General features: G+C 38.7%; 2 long non-coding RNA genes and 1 pseudogene across 3 annotated transcripts; all 3 read left to right on the top strand.

The window, feature by feature from the left end:
- Nucleotides 1-595: 595 nt before the first annotated feature.
- On the top strand, nucleotides 596-1,628 carry LOC121999517 (annotated as a pseudogene).
- A 796-nt stretch (nucleotides 1,629-2,424) lies between these two features.
- On the top strand, nucleotides 2,425-3,504 carry LOC122000251. The gene is made up of 4 exons (XR_006117043.1): nucleotides 2,425-2,579; nucleotides 2,753-2,835; nucleotides 3,086-3,330; nucleotides 3,424-3,504. It is a non-coding gene; the product is annotated as an uncharacterized LOC122000251 (long non-coding RNA).
- A 681-nt stretch (nucleotides 3,505-4,185) lies between these two features.
- Nucleotides 4,186-5,412, top strand: LOC122000252. Of its 2 annotated transcripts, none has more exons than XR_006117044.1 (3): nucleotides 4,186-4,366; nucleotides 4,517-4,615; nucleotides 5,357-5,412. It is a non-coding gene; the product is annotated as an uncharacterized LOC122000252 (long non-coding RNA). The 2 variants fall into 2 exon arrangements; XR_006117045.1 differs by having other exon boundaries at nucleotides 4,517-4,605; nucleotides 5,357-5,389.
- The last annotated feature ends 20,107 nt before the right edge of the window (nucleotides 5,413-25,519 follow it).

The following is a 25,519-nucleotide window of genomic DNA, read 5'->3' on the forward strand; positions in this document are numbered from 1 at the left end:
GTCCTAGCAGCCAATCCCACTACACTCTCGAGGACGGATTTTTTTTCGGTCTTGTTTTTGTTTGGTGGTATATCGATTTTGTATTTTTTTTTTTATATATGTTGATGTGGGTTTGGAGTCTAGTCCGATGGTTACAGGTTTTGTGGTTAATGCACTACAAAAAAATCCTCATAGACATCGGTGGAACAACAACGGTTTTAAGCAAAAACCGATGTCTTTGAGTATTTTACACCGGTTTTTCCAAAAATCGGTGTCTATGAGCGCAGATTTTCGCTCATAGACATCGGTTTTTTAGCTGATGTCTATGAGCGTCTTTTTTTTTGTTAATAGACATCGGTTTTAACAGCGGTTTTTAAAATCCGATGTTAATGAACCAAAAATAATAATTTAATTTTTCCACACGCCCAAATTTATAACACTTCACAAAGTTATCTCCAAATCTAAACCAATATCGTAAGCAGGTTTTATTAATGTGAAGCGGGCAGGCAGTGGCAGTCTGGCGTAACCGCGACTCGAACTGTCTGCCACACAACGCCTCTCCTCCTACCTTCCTCTCCCCCCAAACCTAAACCCATTCCCATCGATCTCTATCGCGATGGCATCCACAAAATCCTTTCGCCACCTGCTTCTACTCCTCGCCGTCGCCCTCCTCTCCCTCTTCCGCCGAGTCGTCGTCGTCGCCCGACGCCTACTCTCCTTCGTCTCCCTACGCGAGTTGTTGCTCCACCTCTCCTTCCTCCGCTGCGGTCTCTGACCCGTCACGCTCGACCTCGGCCACGCGTCGCTGCACATCTGGGGCCCCAACCCCCGCCGCGCCAGCCGGAAGCCTGCCCTCCTCCTCATTCATGGCTTCGGCGGCAACTCAAAGTGGCAATGGGAGCGACAGATCAGGGCCCTATCTCGCTCCTTCGATCTCTATATCCCGGACCTCCTCTTCTTCGGCAGATCCCGTTCCTCCTGCGCTGACCGTTCTGTGGGCTACCAGGCGCGGTGCGTCGCGGAGGCGATGCGCCTCCTGGGGGTCGCCCGGTACTCCGTGATGGGAATCAGCTACGGCGGGTTCGTGGCGTTCCGCCTGGCGGAGATGGAGTCGAAGTCGGTGGAGCGCGTGGCGATTCTCACCGCTGGAATCTATGCAAAAGAGAAGAGAGACGTGTGCGAGCTGCTGCTGCCGCAGAAGGCAGACGATCTGAGGGCCCTCGTCAGCCGGTCCATGTACCCCCCCCCCCCCCCCAAGTGCTTCACAAAGTTAAAGCACTTCACATTTTCTAAGGCTCTCTTTTCTATAGGGTAATTTAATCTAGTTGTTCTTCCATAATTCATCAAACTAACAAGTTATATGATACACAGGATTCAGTAACTGTTGTAGGATATCCACTTGGTGGAGATACAATCTCTGTGACAAAGGGTGTGGTATCACGAATTGAGGTTTGATTTCATGAAATTGTGATCATAAGCTTTTAGTATTTTTTTGGTGAATTTTATATTCTTGCTGGGATTGTTTTATAGATGATAAATTGTTGACTTAAGTGTTATCAATTTTAAGTTGTTTGAAAATTTTAGAACATGGTGTCTAAATGAGTTTTTTAATATTAATCACTTTTTTTTTTGCTTCTGTTTCAGGTTAGTATGCTCATGGATCCTCTGATCTGCTTGGTATTCAGATTGATGCTGCAATAAACCCTGGTTGGTAACTCAACCTAGTTTCCTTGCTAGAAAGATAGCATTTTATTTTTTAGATAGTTGGATGTTATTACACCACTTTCTCTGGCAAGGTACAGATATATTCTTGTAAAAGCATTTTAATGTTGTCAAAGAAATGTACTTGTTTTGCAGGAAACAGTGGTGGTCCTGCCTTCAATGATCGTGGTGAGTGTATTGGTGTGGCATTCCAGATATTCCTTCTGCTAAAACTGCCTTTTATTTTCCCTACTTTATCTATTCCAAACTTTTCAAAAATCTTTTATAGATTAACTTTGTCCCAGAATAATGTTTAATGGAAATGCATCTGAGTACTGTTTAATGGAAAAGGAGAGTAGGCAGCTGCTTTCTAGGTGTTGTTGTCACCAGTGGAATCTTCTGCAACTCGAGCCATTTCTAGGGTTCCAGATTGGGAGTTTGCTCGGCGCCCGCACCATACAAGTGCAGTCAAGGTGTTTGCTTTCGATCTTGAGAGAAGGATTTGTAACATAAAATTATGGAAATAATGCTTTTTTTTTTGTTTTTGAAAAAAAAAATATGAAGAACTGCTGTTCAAAAGCTAGCATTTTGCTACGAGTGGTTGGCCAACAGCTCAAAGCTTGCCTGAAATAATATCACTCCCTTTCATGTTTTGCCACTACTGTTACCTCTGAAATGCAAAAATAGTATTAGTACTATCACTCATTTGCAAATTGCCAGAGTTTTTTTTAGTATCATCTTAATTTGACTATCTTGCAGGTTAAGAGTTGATCATGAGAAAATTTTGATAATGTGTTGAAGGGAGCATCAGTAGAAGATGGTAGGAGTATTGCAGTTCTTCGATTTCGGTCAAACCAGCTCCTCCCGTAAGTTGCTGGCACTCAATCGACACAATAGTGGTGAGATTGCAACTTGCAAGATGTAAATAATGTACATGGACCTCTAACTTTCTTTTAAGTTAGAACTCAAGAAAACATATACAAACCTTCAACTTTGTTGCTCAAGTTAAATTATTGAAGATTCCTTTGGTCATATTTTACTATCATAATTCCTGATCTTACTGCCTTCACAGGTCTTGAACCTCCTAGAAATAGCTTAGAGGTTCCTCCTATGAATACTTATCATAATTTTCAACTGGTTCATGAAGACATTCAAGTAAGTTGTTGGGTTTAAGAATTGTTCTTCAGAGTATTCATGGCTTCTTTAGGCAAGCATTTCACTGATTTAGCAATAAGAGAACCAAAATTACTATCATTTGTGTATATCTGAACGTACATGCTTCTGGTTATGTTCTTGATTTGGTACTTGAGATTTTTCTTCGTCGATTTATGTGAATCTTCTTGTGGGGATTTAACAAGAACCGAGAACAAAAATTGATTCCCTTTTTATATTCACATGATTTCAGTGCTCAAGTTACTATAAAGAGGACATTTGCCAACAATCTCACACCAAAAAATTGATTGCTGTTGAAAGGCTCCACAGAACAAAGGATTAGCATAATAGACCCAGTGTTGTGGCTCGATTAATGGGAATGGAGTCACTGCCTTCAGACACCAAGCCTACTATACATCAATTCATCAATAAGTCTCTATCAGCTTTGGGAGATGTGATCTCTGCTCTTGCCTCCAAGAACCCACATATTCCATATAGGTTCCTTCTAATGCTCATAGTCATATGCTTCTATTTTACTATCTAAACTAGTTTGAATTTTTCATTGTACTAAAGGAGAGATGTATTTTGCAGGAACTCTAAGCTAACACATTTGCTCCAGAGCTCTCTAGGTGAGAAAAAACCTTAAGAATAGTAAACAATCAAACTCCACAAGATGTGATTATAACTTTATACTTAGTCGGAACTTTTTTTTAGGCTGTGTCCCTTGTTGCCACTCAATTCCGAAGCAATCTCTCAAAGTGCCTTGTCTTAACCAATAGGTAATTGTTCATGTAATTGATATTCAACATTGCATTTCTTAGAATTGTCATTGCGGTCGAGGACAAATAGAGAGTATTTTGAATACAACACTGATGCTAAGTTGGGAGATCATTCAATTCACTGCAAATAGAGAGTATTTGTGGAGATTGTGATGAGATTTGGGTTGACAATGAGAATTTTTAGTTTGGTAACTTTATTTATGATTTATATATATGACTATTTACTTTATTTTGGTAACTTCATGAAGCTAATAATGGTGGACTTCTTGCCACTATCATGGCTGCTGGTTTCAAAGGTATTGGTATCATAATCCACTAAATATGCACTATTGTTATTTTCTTGTGAGAAGTTCAATAATTTATCTATCAGGTGAGCTTAACCGGTTTCAACCTGGAGTGAGAATGGAGATATTTCGGCTTGATGCTTGGTATTTCAAGGAAGATCTATTGATAAACCCTACTAATTACATAGTGAAAGGGCTTAATCGTAGGTGTTGTCTACCATAAATTATTCTTCGTTGTATGCAAGTTAATTAGAATCTCAACCTCGATACTTTTTTATTTCTATGCTATCTGTGTTCCTTGACATACACCATGGTGTTACAAATCTTTATTGGTCCTTTTTTGTTCACCAATAGGTGTCAGTTTCTCTTGCTAAAACGGGCAATTTAAAAGATCATCGTGATGCACTTGTAGAATTAGTTGCTTCTTCGGAATATGGAATCCTTCATTTGTTTAGTCATCACCAGTTACAGGTATTACCCTCCGCATTCTACGTGAATGAACAAATCATCATAGTTTGAGTTCTACACCGTGAAAATTGATTTGAACTGTTCTTGAGTATCACTACCAGCTCCCCGACAAAACATGCGACAAAAGAAATTAACTGGGCATATATTTTTCAGGAATTTTTATTAATTGAAAGGGAATGCTCATTACACGCAATGGAGTACGAAGAAGAGTTGTCTGTCATTAATTCTCAACAAGAATGATGGTAATTTTTGGTAAGCTTTGACTCCCTAGTTATAATGTCTTTCATTATCTATGTTTCAAAATTATGCACATATTTGCTAGATTTTTACTGGTTTAATTTTTTTTGATTGATTGACATTTATTTGAATTGTTTCTGATGTGTTCAAATCATACGTTGTCCAAGTTATCTAGTTTAACTTTATTGCTATTACTTAAATTCAAAATTCTTAGCTGTTTGTGCATAATTAAACAAGTGTTATTCCAATTCCACCCTCTTTTACTCATGTTTCACAAAAACATAAAATATTTAGTCATATCATTATAGTTGGCAGGACTTTCTGGTGAGAGGTTGGAAATCTCTTTTTTCAATTTTCAAAAAGAAGTACCAAGAATATGTTCATTGGCACTTCTCAAGTACTGATTAATTAAAAAGGACCCCAGTTAAGAGAGTTGGATCGTGGAGCTGATATCATTGTTGCTACACCAGGATGTTTGAATGATATTCTGAATATGAAAAGATTGAACCTCCATCAAGTACTGATTAATTAAATTGCAACTATGAGAAAATTTTGTTGTAATAATTTCTGGTTTGGAATATATTAAGTTCCCAGGAATGATAAATCTATCACTATATGATGTGGTTGAGATAAATGATGAATGTGTCTCCTTTTAAGTATTCAAATTAGTCATCTTGTTACCTGGTGCTCTTACTACTTTTTCAACTATGATTTTTGGTCTTAATTTACTAATATATTATTTATGTGTTTTTATAGTTTACAAATCTCAAGTACTCCAGAGTTGAAATTGATGAAGTGCGGTTCAAGTGGGCTGAATGCATGCTAGATTACATTTGAAGTGCGGTTCTACCTTGATGTGTTAAAAGAATGTTCTACCTTGATTTTGATATCTATTAGCTAGCTTTTGATGTAAAAAGAATGTTTGGGTATTTTATGGATATTGTTGTAAGAAGATTATTTATATAATTTGTGAATATTTGTGTATTTTATGGATATTATTGAATGAAGAATATTTGTATAATTTGTGAATATTTGTGTATTTTTTTTTTGTTATTGTCGATTTTTCATTATTTCGGAAATCAAATTTGTGCTGTAAAAAAATATACATATTACATCGGTTTTCCACCGCTGCAAAACCGGTGTTATTAACTAATATTACATCGGTCATTTACCGCTGCCAAAACTGGTGTTATTAACATACAATATTACATCGGTTTTACACCGTTGATGAAACGGTGTCGTTAAGTGATACTACACCGATTAATAACCGATTCGAAGACCGGTGTCGTTAAGTGATACTATATCGGTTTTAACCCGATGTCTAAAATGACAGACTTTTAACATCGGCTTCATAGACATCGGTCGAAAATGAAATAGACACCGGTGGAAAACCGATGTCTATGAAGGTTTTTGTTGTAGTGATGACTTGGTTAGTCGTACATTCATATTTTTTTGTGATTTCCACTGTGTTTATTCCAGCTGTGTGGGCTGTTATTAACTGCGTGGTTGTTTTCATTTTGTCCAATCGGGTAGGTTGAGTATATTAACTGCATGGTTGTTTCTATTTTGTTCCGGTCGAGTGGGCTGAATATATATAACTGCGTGATTGTGAACATATTCCAGCCGTATGTGGCTGATGTATTTTTTATGTATGTATGTTTCAGATTATCACTAATACAGGGGAGATGTTGCCGGATTCTCGTCTGACAGAGACTCCTCTGGGGCGTGACAGACCGATCCCCTCCCTTCCTTCTTCTCCTCACGATGCTACTATCGGATGGACTCAGCACCGCCCTCCTCACGTAGCGCACCTTCCGATGCCACCTATGCTTTCCCTTTTCTCTCGTTGGCAGTAACCTCCAGCCGCCACCTTCCCTTTTATCCGCGCTGCTGCAATCAAGGAGGCGGCCAGCAACCACCATCTCTTCCGGCGGTTACTACCTCATCTTGTCACACCCTCTTCTTCCGGCTAGCACCCTTGCTTCGACCGGCAGACATTTTCCACGCTGAGTCGTCCTGGCTAGCAACCTCCATCAACGATCCGATGCTGAACCCCCGCTGCCAGTACAAATCTGCCAAAGTCGTACACTTTCGGCGTCAGTCGGGCTTTCTAGCTTCCATGGATGTGCACTCCCTTAGTGCTTTGAGCCTTTGCTGTTGATCGGGCCTTCGAGCCCTCATTGCTATTGTGTTCTGATCTGATTTGTCATGTCCAGACCTCGTGTCGTTACTACCATTTGACCTGTGTGGTGTTTTAGGTTCCGATCTTCATGTCGTTTTATATCTCATCCTAGGTGCTTATATTTTTATTTTATCTCGGCCTGTGTGCCTATATTTTATCTCAACCTGTGTGTCAATATTTTATCCCGGTCTACGTACCGATGTTATATCCCGGACTACGTGTCGACGTTTTAGCTCGGTCTGCGTGCTAAGGTCGCATCTGGTTTCGTGCCGCCGCTTCCAGCTCTGTGACGCATCCGGCTCTGCTTCATCAGATCCAGCTCTTCATTCGGCTTATCCATCTACGCTTTCGGGTCACGACAACTCGACCAGCGTCCCATCCGAGGGCGCCCCCTGGGCCAGGGTACGTTTTCCGTACTCGTTCCTCATTTATCTCATTATTATATTATTAGCTTGTTAGTCATATATTCGTTGAATGTGCCTTGAGTCTCGGGGTACCAGGGACCAGAACAACCCGGTCGCTGGTTACAGGTAGGTTGACCAGAGGACTTTTGATGACTTGTTAATATAGAAGTCATCTTAGCATATCCCTCCTCGAAGATATCATGATTCGATCAACATTCCATCCATCTCATCCGATGATCAATTTGATTTAGATTCTAGAAAAGATCAACTATCACATAATAACCAACGCAGTCACGCCGTTGAGCAACTAGATCTTTATTCATTCTGTATTCATACATACTTAGAATACTATGCTATTGTTCGTGTTTGTATAGTCCAAAACATTGATAACTTTAGAAGATTATTATGCTACTTTTAAGAGAGTCATCAATAACCTTGATATGAAATTTTTATAATTTAATTCGATTCAATTCAACTTGTATGATTTAAATAAAGAAAATTAATTTTTCTACTTTAATTTAAGATTGTAATAGACAAGAATGATATTTTAGAAATTCATCGATAAAAATAAAAGATGATATGTCTTTTTAGAAATAAAAAAAATTGAGTCCTTTTTGATAAAATGTCACATTTATTTATTTTTAAAATATTTATGTATTTAATTATTTATTTACTTAAACTTTACAAATCATTGATTATAATATTATTCTTACTATTTTATTAAAAATCTCTCCCCTTTATTAAATAAATTTTGGTGAAGCCTAAAATAAATTTACGTTAATATCTTTTTTTTTATTCATACTAAAAATAATTCCAAGATTTATTAGTAATTCCACAAGCGAAACAATCAGTGATCTAGAGTTCGAGACTTAACTGTGACATATTATTATGAATTTATCTCATCATTAATTTTCTCTGATTGTTTTATATAAAATAATATAGTTCTCTTTAGTCTCACATTTTAGAATTGATAACACTATGATCAAAGAAGCTTTTATAAATATTTTAGGCCAATAATGTTAAAAAAATATATTTTTCTTAGTTTTTTTTACTAAGATAAGTATAATATTAAATTAAATTAATTTTTTTCATAGGGAAGCCATAAGGGTGACACTCGAAAATCCAAATTAATTTTTTTCATAGGGAAGCCGTAAGAGTGACACTCGAAAATCCAAACAATTCAGATTTTCAAAACCCCAAATAATTCAGATTTTTAAAAGTCAGATATTTTACCCTAATAATTTTACTAATGACTCTACTTTCAAAAGTCAGATTTCATGATCACTAATCTTTATTAAATATTAATAGTGAGTAAAAATTTGTCAAAGTTATATCAAGTGTTATTACATTTAGACCTCAAATATATTTTTAATAATACTTTATATACTCATTTTTATGAGGTTAAATCGATATGATCTATTTTTTCACGTCCTATTTTAATATTTAAAAGAAAATAAATAATCATTCTACTAATTGTACTAGATTCTTCTTCTAATGCCTAATCATGATGCAGGTGAGGTGCTATAGAGGGAGTTATCTTTTGCCATATGATGCATGTGAGATCAATCGATCAGGTCCCAGCATAGGCTCAAAATTATACCAAAATTTATTAACTTAAACTTGTTGATTCAATCGACTAATTATAAAATCATAAAAGTGTTGACCATTCGTAATACTTTTAACATGCGCAAGCATTAATATTTATTTTTTATTTTTTTAATTGAATCTATAGCATTAACGCGTTCAAAGATTTGAACGCGTTAATACTATAGTGCTGAAAAAAATATCCACATCGACATTAATGCCTTAGACATTAATGTCACTGTGGATGCCCTTATAAGATATTTTTTATTCTTTTAAATGGATTTCTAATGAGGTGAATTGCATGAGAGTTAAAGATATTTTTCTATTTATTTAGGAAATTAGAAGAAAAAATTATAATAGTTTAATTCCTTATAAGAGAAAAATACTAATCACAATTAGAAGAAAAAAAAAAAAGAACAAATCTATTAAAAGCATCCATCATTTATTTTGTTGAAAACATCTCAATATTCTTCTAAATGTCACACCTCCATGAATCATCATCAACTAATCAAAGAAGCAACGGAGGATGACATTCGGGGTCACAAATTGGACAGACTAACTTACACTCTTCCATTGACATAACGATTCATCTTTTGCGGGTTGACTAAGCAACAGTAGCAAGGGCTATGGTCCACACGCTTTGACATTTTACAAAAGTCAACACTAACTTGCTCTAGTTTTTGTTCATCACATCCACCAGTTGATTTTCAAGAAACATTTGAGTTACACGCCTTGTCTCATATAACAAAAGATGATAAGAATATATATTTCTCTAGTGATGAAGACTTATCAAGCTAATATTAACCTTCATTATAAGAGCATGAACGAATGAGAATGACAAATATTATGACCAAGCTAATTGCATGATGGAGAAAAGCAAGGAGAGTGAATAGGATGTGATCGATGATCGTCTTTGTTGGATAATCCATTAATAATCTTTTCTTTCGAACACTAATTTAGAAGCAAAGGTTTGATAAGTTCAAAAATACGAACATGGAAGAATTGACAATATGAAAGAACAACAGAAATATTGACAACACAACAGAGTAGAAGCTTGAGAGTTTGTTGTCAAAGTAGTGATTCAACATTGTAATGGAGTTTTCAGAGTAGCATGAGTATAAAGATCATAGAGAATCTTGTATCAAGCTACTGGTTGAAGGCTTATTTTATAAATCATTCCAAGTGCCTGGACCAATCCCGAGAATCTCTAGAAAGGGGCTATTTGATCCACCTTCGTCCCTGAGTTATCTAATTCTGGGTGCCTGGACTATCCCCGGATGCTTGGATCGCTGACCTAGCCATACTTTGGATTAAGCTCTATCTGAGTTGTCTTTATCACTTCCCAGATGCCTAGATCCCTCTTGGGCATCTGGAAATTGACGTGCACTAGTCAACCATAGTCTGTCACCCTAACCATGACATTGGCATGTGTTCGGGCTATCCAGGTGCTTGGACCCATTGGGGCGCCCAGACTTCCAATTGTTAGGATGTATACTAAAAGCCTAACTTTTGGTATACACATTTATCTAGAAATAAAAATCACATTGGTCAAATGTCTACATTTATAATAAATGTAGTTGCTCAATTAATTTATATTATAGATAACATAGTGTGTGGTGCACACAGAAGATCATGTTATCGGTTCTTTATAAATTATAAACAGTTGCTTACGACTAAGATGGAAAGGAACAAATCATTGGAATAGTCGTAGTGTAATTAGGTATTAGTTTATCTTGACTAATAAATTACACTAGTACACTTTAAGTGTATTGAGTAGGACCATTTTAGGTAAGTTCTTTTTATACTGACTTGATAAAAGAACTAGACCTTAGTTATTATGGAAGTGTGTGCTCTTAATCCTAATATAATAACAAGCACATATATTTGATATTTATTTCTTTAATTTATCAATGGGTGAGATTTAGTTCGATAAATCAATAAGCCCGATAAGTTGGGAAATGATATCACTTATAGTGTGTGTTGTTGATTATAGAAGAAAACTGTGTCCTAGTGCTCTAGGTTGATAATGTCCCCAAGAGGAGCTCATAAAGATTGTCATGTTAAACCCTGCAGGTGGACTTAGTCCAACATGACGATAAGGTTGAGTGGTACTACTCTTGGACTAAGATATTAATTAAATGAGTTGTCAGTAACTCACTTAATTAGTGGGCATTCGACATCTTAAACACAGGGAGACTAACACACTCATAATAAGAAGGAGCCCAAAAATATAATTTGGGATTGGTGCGGTAGTTCAATAATAATTCTTTACTGGAATGAATTATTATTGATGAAGTTAAGTTGTGTGTTCGGGGCGAACACGGGAAGCTTAATTTCATCGGGAGACCAAAATCAATTCCTCCTCTCGATCCCTATCGTAGCCTCTTGTATATAGAGATTTATAACCACCATATAACCACCTTTTTACCCACTTTTGGTGGCCGGTCAAGCTAGCTTGAACAAGCTAGGGTCGGCCAAGACCCAAAGGTTGAGCCAAGTTGCTGGCCGGCCAAAGCTTGGGTCCCAAGCTTAGGTGGCCGGCCACTAGAAAATTAAAAGGAATTTTTTATTAAAATTATTTCTTATGTGGATATCATGGTTTTAAAAGAGAGTTTAAATTTTAAATCTTTCCTTTTAAAGCTTTCTACAAAAGATTAAGAAAAGATTTGAAATCTTTCCTTATTTATAGATTGAAAGAAGATTTTAATTTTGAGAAAACTTTCTTCTTTTTTTTTTTAACCATGTTCATGTTTTAAAAGAGAGTTTAAAAATTAAATATTCTCTTATATTAGTTTCTGCAAAAGATTAAGAAAAAATTTGATATCTTTCCTTATTTGTAGATTGAAAAGAAATTTTAATTTTTAGAAATAACTTTCCTTTTGGAAATTATCCACATGTTTAAAAGAAAGATTTTAATTTATGAAATTTCCTTTTTACTAACCATGAAGGGATTAAAATTATTGGAGAAATTTTTATAAATTTCTGGAGATAAATTAGGAAGTTTTAATTAATTAAAACTCTCCTTGTTTATAGCTTGTGGTGCCCGCCATTATTATTAAGAGAAGAAAATTGTTTTTTAATTAAAATAATTTTTTTTTTCATGGCAAAAGAATTAAGGAAGTTTTTAATTAAATTTCCTTATTTGCCAAGACCAAGAATTATAAAAGAGGGGGTAGAGGTGCCTTCATGGTGAACGACTCTATTCTTATTCTTCCTCTCTTTTTCTTCCTTGGGGTGGCCGACCCTATTAGTTTTCTCTTCTTCCTTTTCTTTCTTCTTCATTGGCCGGATCTTGTAAACTCATGGAGCTTGAAGATGGCCGGATTTTAGCATGGAGAAGAAGGAGAGAAAGGAAGCATCCCTTGGAGCTTGGTGGTGGTGGTCGAACCACATCTATTCTTGGAATATTTGTGGTGGCCGAATCTTGCTTGGAGAAGAAGGTGGTTTAGGTGGATTCTCATCTCGGTAGATCGTTGCCCACACAACATCCGAGATAAGAAGAGGAATACGGTAGAAGATCAAGAGGTCATTAAAGTTTACAAAGGAAGGTATAATTAGTAATTAATTTCCGCATCAAACTAGTTGTATTTCTTTTGTACGAATTCCAAACATAAGAGGCATTAGATCTAGTTTTTCGAGTTTGTGTTTTCTTCTTTTTTGAATTTGTGATTCGATTGTTCTTTTTGGTTAACCTAGAGTTATTTAAGGAAATAAATATTAGCTTTCCTTAAAAGGCTTTGCCTAGGTGGTGGTGGTTACTCCCATATCCAAGAAGGTCATGTGCCTCGCCATGCAGTCCTGGAAGCCAATTTAGGAAATTAATATTTATGGAATTAATAACTTAGGTAGATTTGAATCAATAGTGTTAAGTTCCGCTTGCGATTCAAATCTAAACCATTAATTACAGATAAGTTAAATTTGGAATCAATGATGTTAAGTTCCATCTGCGATTCCTAATTTAACTTCTAAAGAACACAATATGTTATTTAAGGAAAGGTTCGACACTTGTACAAAAAAAATTTGTACAGTGGAACCGGTACGATTTTCTTAGGACTAACCAACACCAATCTCCTGGATCCACTCTAGGCACCCCGAAGACTTCCACCCAATGTTGACCTGGTTGACTAAGTTTGAGTTGGCTCAAGCTTGAGTCTTGATGTTTAGGTTTCGATATTTGACAATACATGGAGATTGCAGATGCAATCATCCGATTGGGGAGATTGTTGATACAATTTTCCTCTGGTCAAAGACTGACCTATTAGATGTAAAGAATGTCAAGTAGGTCAGAAGGTTGACCAGATACTTGACAGGAAAGTCCTAACTGGAGGTTAGGCAAGGGGAAGTCCTAGTAAGTGAACCCAGGCAGTTAGAAATCCTAATGAATGAAGTCAGGTGAAAGACCTAGTGAGTGAAGCTAGACAGTTAGAAAATCCTAGTGAGTGAAGCCAGGTGAAATACCTAGTGAGTGAAGCTAGGTAGGTGAAAGTCCCGGTGAGTGAAGCCGGGCAGTGGAAAAATCCTAGTGAGTGAAACTAAGTGAAAGCTTTGGTGAGTGAAGCCAGCTAGATGGAAAGTCCTGGTGAGTAAAGCCAGGCAGATGAAAAGTTCAAGTGAGAGAAGTTAGGCAGATGGAAAGACTTGGTGAGTAAATCCAGGCACGTGGAGATCTAGGTGGGTCAAGACTGACCAGACACTTGGTGTTGGGAATCCCAAGTAGGTCAAAGGATTGATCGGATACTTGGCATGAGGAAATCCAGATGGGTCAAGGGTGACCGGACATCTCGTGGAAGTCCAAGTGGGTCATGTAGGACCGGACACTTGGCACGAGACGGTAAGTCCAAGTGGGTCAAAGTTGACCAGACACTTGGCACGAGTAGAAAAATCCAAGTGGGTCAAAGGATTGAACGAACACTTGGTGAAGAAGTCCCAGCAGGTCAAGGTTGACCGAATGCTAGGCACGAGGAGTCCCAACAGGTCACGGTTGACCGAATGTTGGGTTTGGGAGCCTTAGACTTGACTCGGGCAAGCAAGGGTTGGCCAATTTGATCAAGTGATCAAATTAGACCAAGTCCAATTGATCAAATGATTGATTTGGCACAGTGCTGCGACAAATGGCAACTTAATCGATCAGCTAATCGATTAGGAGCTTATATCGTATGCACAGTAGCTTCCCCAATTGATTAGCCAATCAATTGGGCTCCCTAATCGATTGGTCAATCGATTGGGGCCAGTTTTCTCGTGCAAACACGAGATCACAGAAGAATGATGAATCGATCAACCGATCGATTCTGCCACCCCAATCGATCAACCGATTGATTGGGTTGTGACCGTTGCATAGGTTAAAGCCGTGGCGAGTGATTTCTTTAGCACGTCTTTGCGAGCTTCATCCCTAACCTCACACGACTTTCTCCACCGATCTCACTGACACACACCAGATCTTGAAGGATTAGAGAGGAGTGTTGGCATACTTCCAAGCAAATCAAGAGGTGTATTCAAGCAAGAAGAAGAACAAGCTAGGGTTTCGTCATTGTAACTCTTGTAAGATTTGATCTTGTATTAACTTGTATTTTGTTCTTTTTGTATATCTCTGTGTGTAAGTTTGTACAAGACTTCTCCGCCTTTGATAGTTACCGAGAATGAGTATTTTCATAGTGGATGAGTGAGTGAGGGTCGGATCCTTGGATTAGTCACCTCTTCTTGAGGTGGATACCAAGTAAATTCTCGTGTTAGCGTTGTGAGTCTTATTTCTGTTGGTGCTGGAAGCATCCGACGATCAAACCCGTGTTTTGATAATGGCAAAGGATTCAAAGTTAAGTTGGTTTGTGATCTAACAGTTTGAATGAGCTTGCAGGAAAGTCCTAAGTGTGCTTAGGCAAAAGTCCTAACTGCAGTTAGGCAGGTGGAAAACCCTAGGGGGTGGTAACCCTAAGTCATAGGGGGTGGTAACCCTATGAGGAAAGCCTTGGTGGGTCGAGGGCTTCAGGCAAAAGTCCTAGGGGGTGGTAACCCTAGGTGAAAAGTCCTGGTGTTGCGAACCAGGTGGAAGACTGGATTGGCCAGGGAGCAGGCGTCCAGTAGAAAGTTCGGAAGCATCGAGCGCCGAGAAAAAGTACAGTCAATCTGGAGGATCATACTGGCAATAGGTAAACATCCTGAGAGGAGTAGGTGAGGACTGTTAGTTAGAGCCCTAGAGTCAATCATATGATGATTGTTGTATGAACTCATTATATTATATTCCTATGTATATAAAGGCATTCGTTTTTGTTAGCTAGAGCCCTAGAGCCAATCATTTGATGATTGTATTATGAACTTATTGTATCATATTTTTATATTAATAAAAGCATTTTTTTGGTTATTATACTTACTTGTATTGGTGCCAAATAAACTAAGTATAATAACGTCCTTGAGTAGAAGGTTCTTACCTATATCAATCGATTGGTTGAATCGATAGTGAGATGATATAGGGAACGCTACTCTTAATCATTCCTAGTCGAGTATTAACATTCAGGGACAATGTTAATGCAATAAGACTAGCATGTAGGTCAACTCGATGACTTGATCTCACAAGTCATGGATATAGAGATATCAAGTTGACACATGGGTATACATTAGAGAATGTATACTGAATGACCAACCAAGAGAAAGTATCATGGATCGTTATATGAGTGTCATATACTTTCTCATGTGGCTATTAGTATGACTACTAGTCCTTAGACCTGAAGTCACCATAGATCCCTACATAAGGAGTTATGTACTTTAGTTTCGTCAAACGTCACCCGTAACTGGGTGGATTATAAAGGCAATTACTGGGTATATAACAAATTATACAGAGGGATGTGAGTGATGTAGATGGGATCTATCCCTCCTATATGACGGGAGAGACATCGATATTCTTGATAGAGTGAGACCACGAAGTGCATGACCATGCCCAAATGAGTCAATATAGGATATTGAGCTCATTTGATTTAGTGAGTCTACTTGGAGTTCAAGATTTAGATTGGTCAGAGGATGACACGGTCTATGCCTCACATTGACCAATCTAGATGTCTAGGATAGAAGGACACTTGTCATATATTGTGAAGAGTCACAATTAGTAGTCACAAGGTGATGTTGGATCTCAACATTCTTGTAACTTGGGTAGTAATGATGTGTTGCTAGATACCACTCATTACTTATGCTCCTAAATGGGTTTAGGGCATTGCCAACGTTACAAGAACCTATAGGGTCACATACTAAGGACAATTAGATGGAGATTAGGTTCATATGATGAACCAAGAGGATTAGATTCATTTGATGAATCAAATTGGATTAAGAATAATCCTAATTGGGCTAACTTGAGTTCGACTCAAGTTGATTCATGTGTTCAATGAGTCTAATTTAGATTATGACTCATTGAATCAATTTAATTAAATGAATTAGATTCATTATATTAAGTTGGCTTGAATCAAATGGTTGGATTCGATCAACCATGGAAGAGATTTGGTCAAGTTTGACTTGACTTGAGAGGAAGATAAAAGTCAAGTTTGACTTGACTTTATGCCACCTCATTGGTGAGTTAGCATTGATGTGGACCAATGATGTTACTCCACATCATCATGGGTGCCACCTCATGGAAGTTATAAAGCCATTTTCTTTAATAGCTTCACATTAATTGCACTTAATGCAATTTTTGGGAGTTACACAACTTGAAAGTGGCCGGCCACTTTTGAATGGGAATCAAATTGATTTTCCTCATTCAAGTGCATTATTCCTTCTTCTTCCTCTTGGAGCTCTCTTCCTCTCCCTCTCCTCCTCAACTTGGTCGAACCACACATAGGTGCTAGCACACCTCTTTGTGTGTTTTTTCTCCACCTACGAGTCCATGTGGATACTTCTAGAGGAGTATCTATCTTGATACTCTTGAGATCCGGCATCGTTTGGACGAGCGGGAACGCGAAGGGCTTCGCTTCAAAGGTATAACTCATTTCATGTAGATCTAGGAGTAGATCTAAGTAGGAACTCGTACTCGTAATTTTGTTTTGAAATCTTTTCTTCGCACGAGATCCGTTGGCTAGGGTGATTCGGGGTTTCCGCGACGCGAAAAAGCAGTTTTCGCGGCCCGAGTACGAGTTTAGATTCGTATTTTTATGAAAAATATAAATCTGTAAACTTTCTGTAAATTCATGTTTTTATAGTTTTAATGGGTATTTTTCTCGTAGAAGCGAAGCACAAGTGTTTCGGCACTTGTAAGCTTCGACTACCGAGAAGAATTTTCAAAAACGGCAAAGTTTCACCCCAAAATTTTTTGGGACAGCGGGCTAAGGCGCTCTTGGATCGCTTAGGAGCAACTCGCGATGGTTAGATCGTGGGTAGGGGTACTGCCCCTAACCCCGCAAGGGGATTTGCTCCGCGATTGCGCCCGAAATCGCTAATCGGGACCGCCGGGAAAATTTACTCATAAAATCTGTAAAATTATGAAAAATTACAGAAAAATTATGAAAAATATATAATTTTGAATTATATATTATTTTTGTGATAGTCATGGCCCAAAGACCCAATTTGATTGGACAATTGTGTTGTAATTCATAATACGGCCTGCGTGCCGTTATGTGATGTGCGTGCTTGTATTTTTATTTTTATTTTATTTTCGCGACCTGCGCGTCGTGCCTTTCTTTTATATTCTGGTTGTAAATTAGATTTAGAATCGAATGTAACTCGAGTTTCAAAATTGTAATGTAATTTTGAAGCGGTGGAAGGCCCACACGAGACGGAGTTACGAAGAGGGTGCGAGCAACACAAGGTGGTCAAAGGAAGAAGCTTGAGAAGCTTTTGACCTTAGGTTGACCATCCGATCTTCTCATTGGCTTGAGAAGATCGTAGTAGGGCCATGACACAATCACAAAATAGTTTAATTAATTGCTTATATGTATGTGATGCATGCTAGTTAATTAAGTAATTAATTAGTGCCTAGCGATTAGATTTGATCTAAATCGTGCACATGATGCACCCTTCGATTAGATTAGATCTATCGAGTATATGATACGCATCATCATTTAGATTAGATCTAAAACGCGTCAACTCGTAATGCCTACCATGCCGTGATACCTACCACTACCTCGATCGCATGCTGTTGTTGAATCTGCCAAAGCAGAGCAACACATACTATCTTGGTAGGGTACGGAGGGACAATCTTGGTCCTGCCTATCAACGCATAGGTGAGTACAACTCAATTAGATTGAGTATTCCTAGTTAACTCGGTTGGATCGAGTATAACTATAGGCATTCTTCCAACGGTTGGAAAGTTAGGTCAAAATCACATATATATTAACTCTCGGGCGTATTAGCCAAAGCTAACTCGAGTTTTAATATAAATGCGGATTTTGATTCTATAAACAAGAGTTGCATAGAGATGTAATTGGTAATCGTTACCTACCGATCATACTAAGTCTTGGGCGTATTAGCCAAAGATAACTCAAGGGTTAGTATGATGTGGATCTTGTCCCACATGAATTATAGAATTCAGTGTGAGCATCATTTAGTTAAAGGCCTAATTAAATAATTAAGAATATGATACTTATTTCTGCATTTATTTCTGTTGTAGAATTGTCATGACATCGAACACGAACACCTTCTCCCTGCGATCTGTCCTCGAGAAGGACAAGCTCAACGGAGCAAACTTCCTGGACTGGTACAGGAACCTGAGAATAGTTCTCACCCAAGAACGTAAACTGTACGTTCTGGAGCAGCCCATTCCGGAGGCTCCTCCTGCTAATACTCCGCGAGCTGACAAAGATGCTTACAAGAAGCATCAAGATGACGCATTAGATGTGTCCTGTCTAATGCTCGCGACCATGAACTCTGAGCTTCAGAAGCAACACGAGTTAATGGGCGCTTATGATATGGTTGAACATCTTCGTCAGCTGTATTAAGGACAAGCGAGGCATGAGAGATTTGAGATCTCAAGGGCACTGTTTCAGTGCAAGATGTCAGACGAGGCTCCCGTAGGCCCATATGTACTCAAAATGATTGGGTACATAGAGAACCTACAAAAGTTGGGGTTCCCTCTTGGCCAAGAGCTGGCTACTGATTAGATCTTGCAATCCTTGCCGGATAGCTACAGTCAATTCGTTCTAAACTACAATATGAACGAGATTGACAAGCCACTGCCCGAGCTGCTTAGCATGTTAAGAACTGCTGAGCTAAACCTTAAGAAGGCTAAGCCCAACATTGTTCTGATGATTCAGAAACATAAGGGTAAGGGCAAGCCCAAAGGCAAGGGAAAGTCCCAAGCCAAGGGCAAAGGCAAGACACTGAAGCCTAAAGGAGGGGTCGCCAAGGATGCTACCTTCTTCCACTGCGGTCAGACCGGGCACTGGAAGAGGAACTGCAAGATATACTTGGAGGATCTTAAGAAGAAGCGAACTTCAGGTATATATGTTATAGAAGTCAATCTATCTATTTCTACATCATGGGTATTAGATACTGGATGTGCTTCTCACATTTGTACTGATGTGCAGGCGCTGAGAAATAGCAGGGCATTGACAAAGGGCGAGGTGGACCTACGAGTAGGCAATGGAGCACGGGTTGCTGCTGTTGCTGTAGGGACTTACTTTCTATCTCTGCCCTCTGGGCTTGTACTAGAGTTAGTCGATTGTTGTTATGTGCCTGCATTAACTAAGAACATTATATCAGTTTCTTGTTTGGACAAGAAAGGTTTCTCGTTTACAATAAAGAACAAATGTTGTTCCGTCTTTTTAAACGATATGTTCTATTGTAGTGCACCTCTGATAAACAGACTCTATATTCTAGACCTTGAGAGCCCTATCTATAACATAAATACCAAGAGGTTCAAATCAAATGACATGAACCAAACCTACCTCTGGCACTGTCGCTTAGGTCATATAAATGACAAGCGCTTATCCCAACTCCATAAGGATGGTATGCTGGACTCATTTGATTTTGAATCATATGAGGTATGCGAATCATGCCTACGAGGCAAGATGGCCAAGACTCCCTTTAGTGGGCACAGCGAGAGAGCAACTGATTTGTTAGGACTCATACATAGTGATGTATGTGGCCCTTTCAATGTTGCTGCTAGAGGCGGTTATAGGTACTTCATCACATTTACTGATGATTTTAGTAGATATGGTTATGTGTACTTGATGACACATAAGTCTGAATCCTTTGAAAAGTTCAAAGAATTCAAGAATGAAGTACAGAACCAGCTTGACAAGAGTATTAAGATACTTCGATCCGATCGAGGTGGAGAATACCTTAGCCATGAGTTCCGTGACTATCTAGCTGAGTGTGGGATTCTATCCCAACTCACTCCTCCTGGAACACCACAGTGGAATGGTGTATCCGAAAGGAGGAATCGTACCCTATTAGATATGGTACGATCGATGATGAGTCACACAGATCTTCCGACATACCTATGGGGCTATGCTCTAGACACGGCAGCTTTTATACTCAACCGAGTTCCATCCAAGGTCGTGATAAAGACACCATATAGGATATGGACTGGGAGAGATGCCCAGGTGTCTTCCATGAGGATTTGGGGTTGTGAGGCTTACGTTCGACGTCAAGTCTCAGACAAGTTAGGACCCAAATCCGACAAGTGCTACTTTATTGGATATCCCAAGGAAACTAAGGGATATTACTTCTACATTCCCAGTCAGCACAAGGTAGTTGTGGCAAAGATTGGGGTCTTTCTAGAAAGGGACTTTGTTTCTAGAAAGACTAGTGGGAGTGCGTTCGATCTTGAAGAAGTTCAAGATGCGAACAATAGCACTGATGCCTCGATGGAAATTGAACTGGAACCACAAAGTGTTGTGGATGATGTTCCACAAGGAGTTGAGGAACAACAACCAGTTCAAGTAGACATACCTCTTCGCAGGTCTGATAGGGTACGTCGTCAGCCTGAGAGATACTCATTTCTCTTGTCTGACCATGATGACATTGTGCTCATAGAGGATGAGCCTACCACCTATCAGGAAGCTGTGATGAGACCAGATTCCGAGAAATGGCTAGAAGCCATGAGATCCAAGATGGAATCCATATACACCAACCAAGTATGGACTTTGGTTGATCCACCTGAAGGAGTAAAACCCATTCGGTGTAAGTGGGTCTTTAAGAGAAAGACTGACATGGATGGACTTATCTATAAGGGTCGCTTGGTAGCTAAAGGTTTCAAGCAGATTCATGGTATTGACTATGATGAAACCTTTTCTCCAGTAGCGATGTTTAAGTCCATTCGGATCATGCTTGCTATTGCAGCCTACCATGACTATGAGATATGGCAGATGGATGTCAAAACCGCGTTTCTGAATGGAAACCTGCTCGAGGATGTGTACATGACACAACCTGAAGGTTTTTTAGATCCACAGCATACTAGCAGAGTATGCAAGCTGCATAGGTCCATTTATGGACTAAAGCAAGCTTCTCGGAGCTGGAATCTTCGATTCGATGATGCAATCAAACAGTTTGGTTTCATCAAGAACGAAGATGAGCCTTGTGTCTACAAGAAGGTTGTAGGGGACATAGTTGTCTTCCTCATATTGTATGTGGATGACATACTACTCATTGGGAAGGACATCCCTATGTTTCAGTCTATCAAGACTTGGCTAGGGAGTTGCTTCTCAATGAAGGACTTAGGTGAGGCATCCCACATTCTAGGGATACAGATCTATAGAGATAGATCTAAGAGATTGTTTGGCCTAAGTCAGAGTACATACATTGACAAGGTACTCCTTCGGTTTGCCATGCAGAACTCCAAGAAGGGATTTCTGCCGATGTCACATGGCATGAGTCTTTCGAAGACTCAAGGTCCCTCTTCTAGAGAGGAGAGAGACCGCATGGATCAGATCCCTTATGCCTCAGCCATAGGATCGATCATGTACGCCATGCTATGTACTCGACCTGATGTCTCGTATGCTTTGAGCATGACGAGCAGATACCAGTCAGATCCAGGTGAAAGTCACTGGATAGCGGTCAAGAATATTCTTAATTACTTAAGAAGGACTAAAGAATATTTCTTGATATATGGAGGCGATGATGAGCTAGCTGTAAAGGGTTACAGTGATGCTAGCTTCCCGACTGATCAGGATGACTATAGATCGCAGTCGGGGTTCGTATTTTGCATTAATGGTGGTGCTGTTAACTGGAAGAGTTCGAAGCAGGATACAATAGCTGATTCTACAACAGAAGCCGAGTACAAAGGAGGCAGTTTGGATCCGCAAGTTCATCAATGAACTTGGGGTGGTTCCTAGCATTGCTAACCCCATTGAGCTCTATTGTGACAACAATGGAGCTATAGCACAGGTGAAGGAACCTTGCTCACACCAGCGGACCAAACACATACTACGCCGCTTCCATCTCATTCGAGAGATCATCGAGAGAGGAGATGTGAAGATTTGCATAGTACCTACAGAGGCTAACATCGCAGATCCCTTGACCAAGGCTTTGGCATAGAGGAAGCATGATGGTCACACTAGGTCATTTGGGCTTAGAGCCTACACTGATTGGCACTAGTGCTAGTGGGAGATTGTTAGCTAGAGCCCTAGAGCCAATCATTTGATGATTGTATTATGGACTTATTGTATCATATTTTTTATATTAATAAAGGCATTTGTTTGGTTATTATACTTACTTGTATTGGTGCCAAATAAACTAAATATAATAACGTCCTTGAATAGAAGGTTCTTACATATATCAATCGATTGGTTGAATCGATAGTGAGATGATATAGGGAACACTACTCTTAATCATTCCTAGTCGAGTATTAACATTCAGGGACAATGTTAATGCAATAAGACTAGCATGTAGGTCAACTCGATGACTTGATCTCACAAGTCATGGATATAGAGATATCAAGTTGACACATGGGTATACATTAGAGAATGTATACTGAATGACCAACCATGAGAAAGTATCATGGATCGTTATATGAGTGTCATATACTTTCTCATGTGGCTATTAGTATGACTACTAGTCCTTAGACCTGAAGTCACCATAGATCCCTACATGAGGAGTTATGTACTTTGGTTTCGTCAAACGTCACCCGTAACTGGGTGGACTATAAAGGCGATTACTGGGTATATAACAAATTATGCAGAGGGATGTGAGTGATGTAGATGGGATCTATCCCTCCTATATGACGGGAGAGACATCGATATTCTTGATAGAGTGAGACCACGAAGTGCATGGCCATGCCCAAATGAGTCAATATAGGATATTGAGCTCATTTGATTTAGTGAGTCTACTTAGAGTTCAAGATTTAGATTGGTCAGAGGATGACACAGTCTATGCCTCACATTGACCAATCTAGATGTCTAGGATAGAAAGACACTTGTCATATATTGTGAAGAGTCACAATTAGTAGTCACAAGGTGATGTTGGATCTCAACATTCTTGTAACTTGGGTAGTAATGATGTGTTGCTAGATACCGCTCATTACTTAAGCTCCTAAATGGGTTTAGGGCATTGCCAACGTTACAAGAACCTATAGGGTCACACACTAAGGACAATTAGATGAAGATTAGGTTCATATGATAAACCAAGAGGATTAGATTCATTTGATGAATCAAATTGGATTAAGAGTAATCTTAATTGGGCTAACTTGAGTTCGACTCAAGTTGATTCATGTGTTCAATGAGTCTAATTTAGATTATGACTCATTGAATCAATTTAATTAAATGAATTAGATTCATTATATTAAGTTGGCTTGAATCAAATGGTTGGATTCGATCAACCATGGAAGAGATTTGGTCAAGTTTGACTTGACTTGAGAGGAAGATAAAAGTCAAGTTTGACTTGACTTTATGCCACCTCATTGGTGAGTTGGCATTGATGTGGACCAATGATGTTACTCCACATCATCATGGGTGCCACCTCATGGAAGTTACAAAGCTATTTTCTTTAATAGCTTCACATTAATTGCACTTAATGCAATTTTTGGGAGTTACACAACTTGAAAGTGGCCGGCCACTTTTGAATGGGAATCAAATTAATTTTCCTCATTTAGGTGCATTATTCCTTCTTCTTCCTCTGGGAGCTCTCTTCCTCTCCCTCTCCTCCTCAACTTGGCCGAACCACACATAGGTGCTAGCACACCTCTTTGTGTGTTTTTTCTCCACCTACGAGTCCGTGTGGATACTTTTAGAGGAGTATCTATCTTGATAATCTTGAGATCCGGCACCGTTTGGACGAGCGGGAACGCGAAGGGCTTCGCTTCAAAGTTATAACTCGTTTCATGTAGATCTAGGAGTAGATCTAAGTAGGAACTCGTACTCGTAATTTTGTTTTGAAATCTTTTCTTCGCACGAGATCCGTTGGCTAGGGTGATTCGGGGTTTCCACGACGCGAAAAGGCAGTTTTCGCGGCCTGAAAAACCCAACAGTTTTTTGGTTATTATACTTACTTGTATTTGTGCCAAATAACTAAGTATAATAGCGTCCTTTAGTAGAAGGTTCTTACCTATATCAATCGATTGGTTGAATCGATAGTTAGATGATATAGGGAACACTACTCTTAATCATTCCTAGTCAAGTATTAACATTCAGGGCAATGTTAATGTAATGAGACTAGCATGTAGGTCAACTCGATGACTTGATCTCACAAGTCATGGATATAGAGATATCAAGTTGACACATGGGTATGCATTGGAGAATGTATACTGAATGACCCACTATGAGAAAGTATCATGGATCGTTATATGAGTGTCATATACTTTCTCATGTGGCTATTAGTATGACTATTAGTCCTTGGACCTGAAGTCACCATGGTTCCCTACATAAGGAGTTGAATACTTTGGCTTCGTCAAACGTCTCCCGTAATTGGGTGGACTATAAAGGCGATTACTGAGTATGTAACAAATTATACGGAGGGATGTGAGTGATGTAGATGGGATCTATCCCTCCTATATAACGGAAGTGACATCGTTATTCTTGATAGAGTGAGACCACTAAGTGCATGGTCATGCCAAAATGAGTCAATATGAGATTGAGTTCATTTGATTATAGTGAGTCTAGTTGGAGTTCAAGATTTAGATTGATCAGAGGATGACATCGTTTATGCCTCAAATTGATCAACCTAGATGTCAAGGATAGAAGGACACTTGTCATATATTGTGAAGAGTCACAATTAGTAGTCACAAGGTGATGTTGGATCTCAACATTCTTGTAACTTGGGTAGTAATGGTGTGTTGCTAGATACCGCTCATTACTTATGCTTCTAAATGAGTTTATGAGCATTACCAACGTTACAAGAACCTATAGGGTCACACACAAAGGGCAATTAGATGGATATTAGGTTCATTTGATGTACCTAGAGGATTAAGTTCATGTGATGAACCAAGTTGGATTAATAGTAATCCAAATTAGACTAATTGAGTTGGACTCAATTTGATTCATATGTTGAATGAGTCTAATTTAGATTATGACTCATTGAATCAATTTAATTCAATGAATATAGATTTATTAAATTAAGTTGACTTGATCAAATGGTTTGACTTGACTTGAGAAGGGAAGATGAAAGGTCAATTTTGACTTGACCAATGTCACCTCATTTGTGAGTTGGCATAGAGTGGGCCAATGATGATGTTCCACATCATCAAGGATAGTACATGTGTGTACCATCTCATGAAGGAGATTAAGAGTTGTGACTCTTGGTATTCCATGGAGTTTAAAAACCCCTCTAAAGTGGCCAACCACTTTGAATGTGTGTGAGTTACAATTTTTGTGCTCATTGATTTCATCTTCTTCCTCCTCTCTT

This window comes from Zingiber officinale, chromosome 7A, assembly GCF_018446385.1.
Source record: "Zingiber officinale cultivar Zhangliang chromosome 7A, Zo_v1.1, whole genome shotgun sequence".
Classification (NCBI taxonomy): Eukaryota; Viridiplantae; Streptophyta; class Magnoliopsida; order Zingiberales; family Zingiberaceae; genus Zingiber; species Zingiber officinale.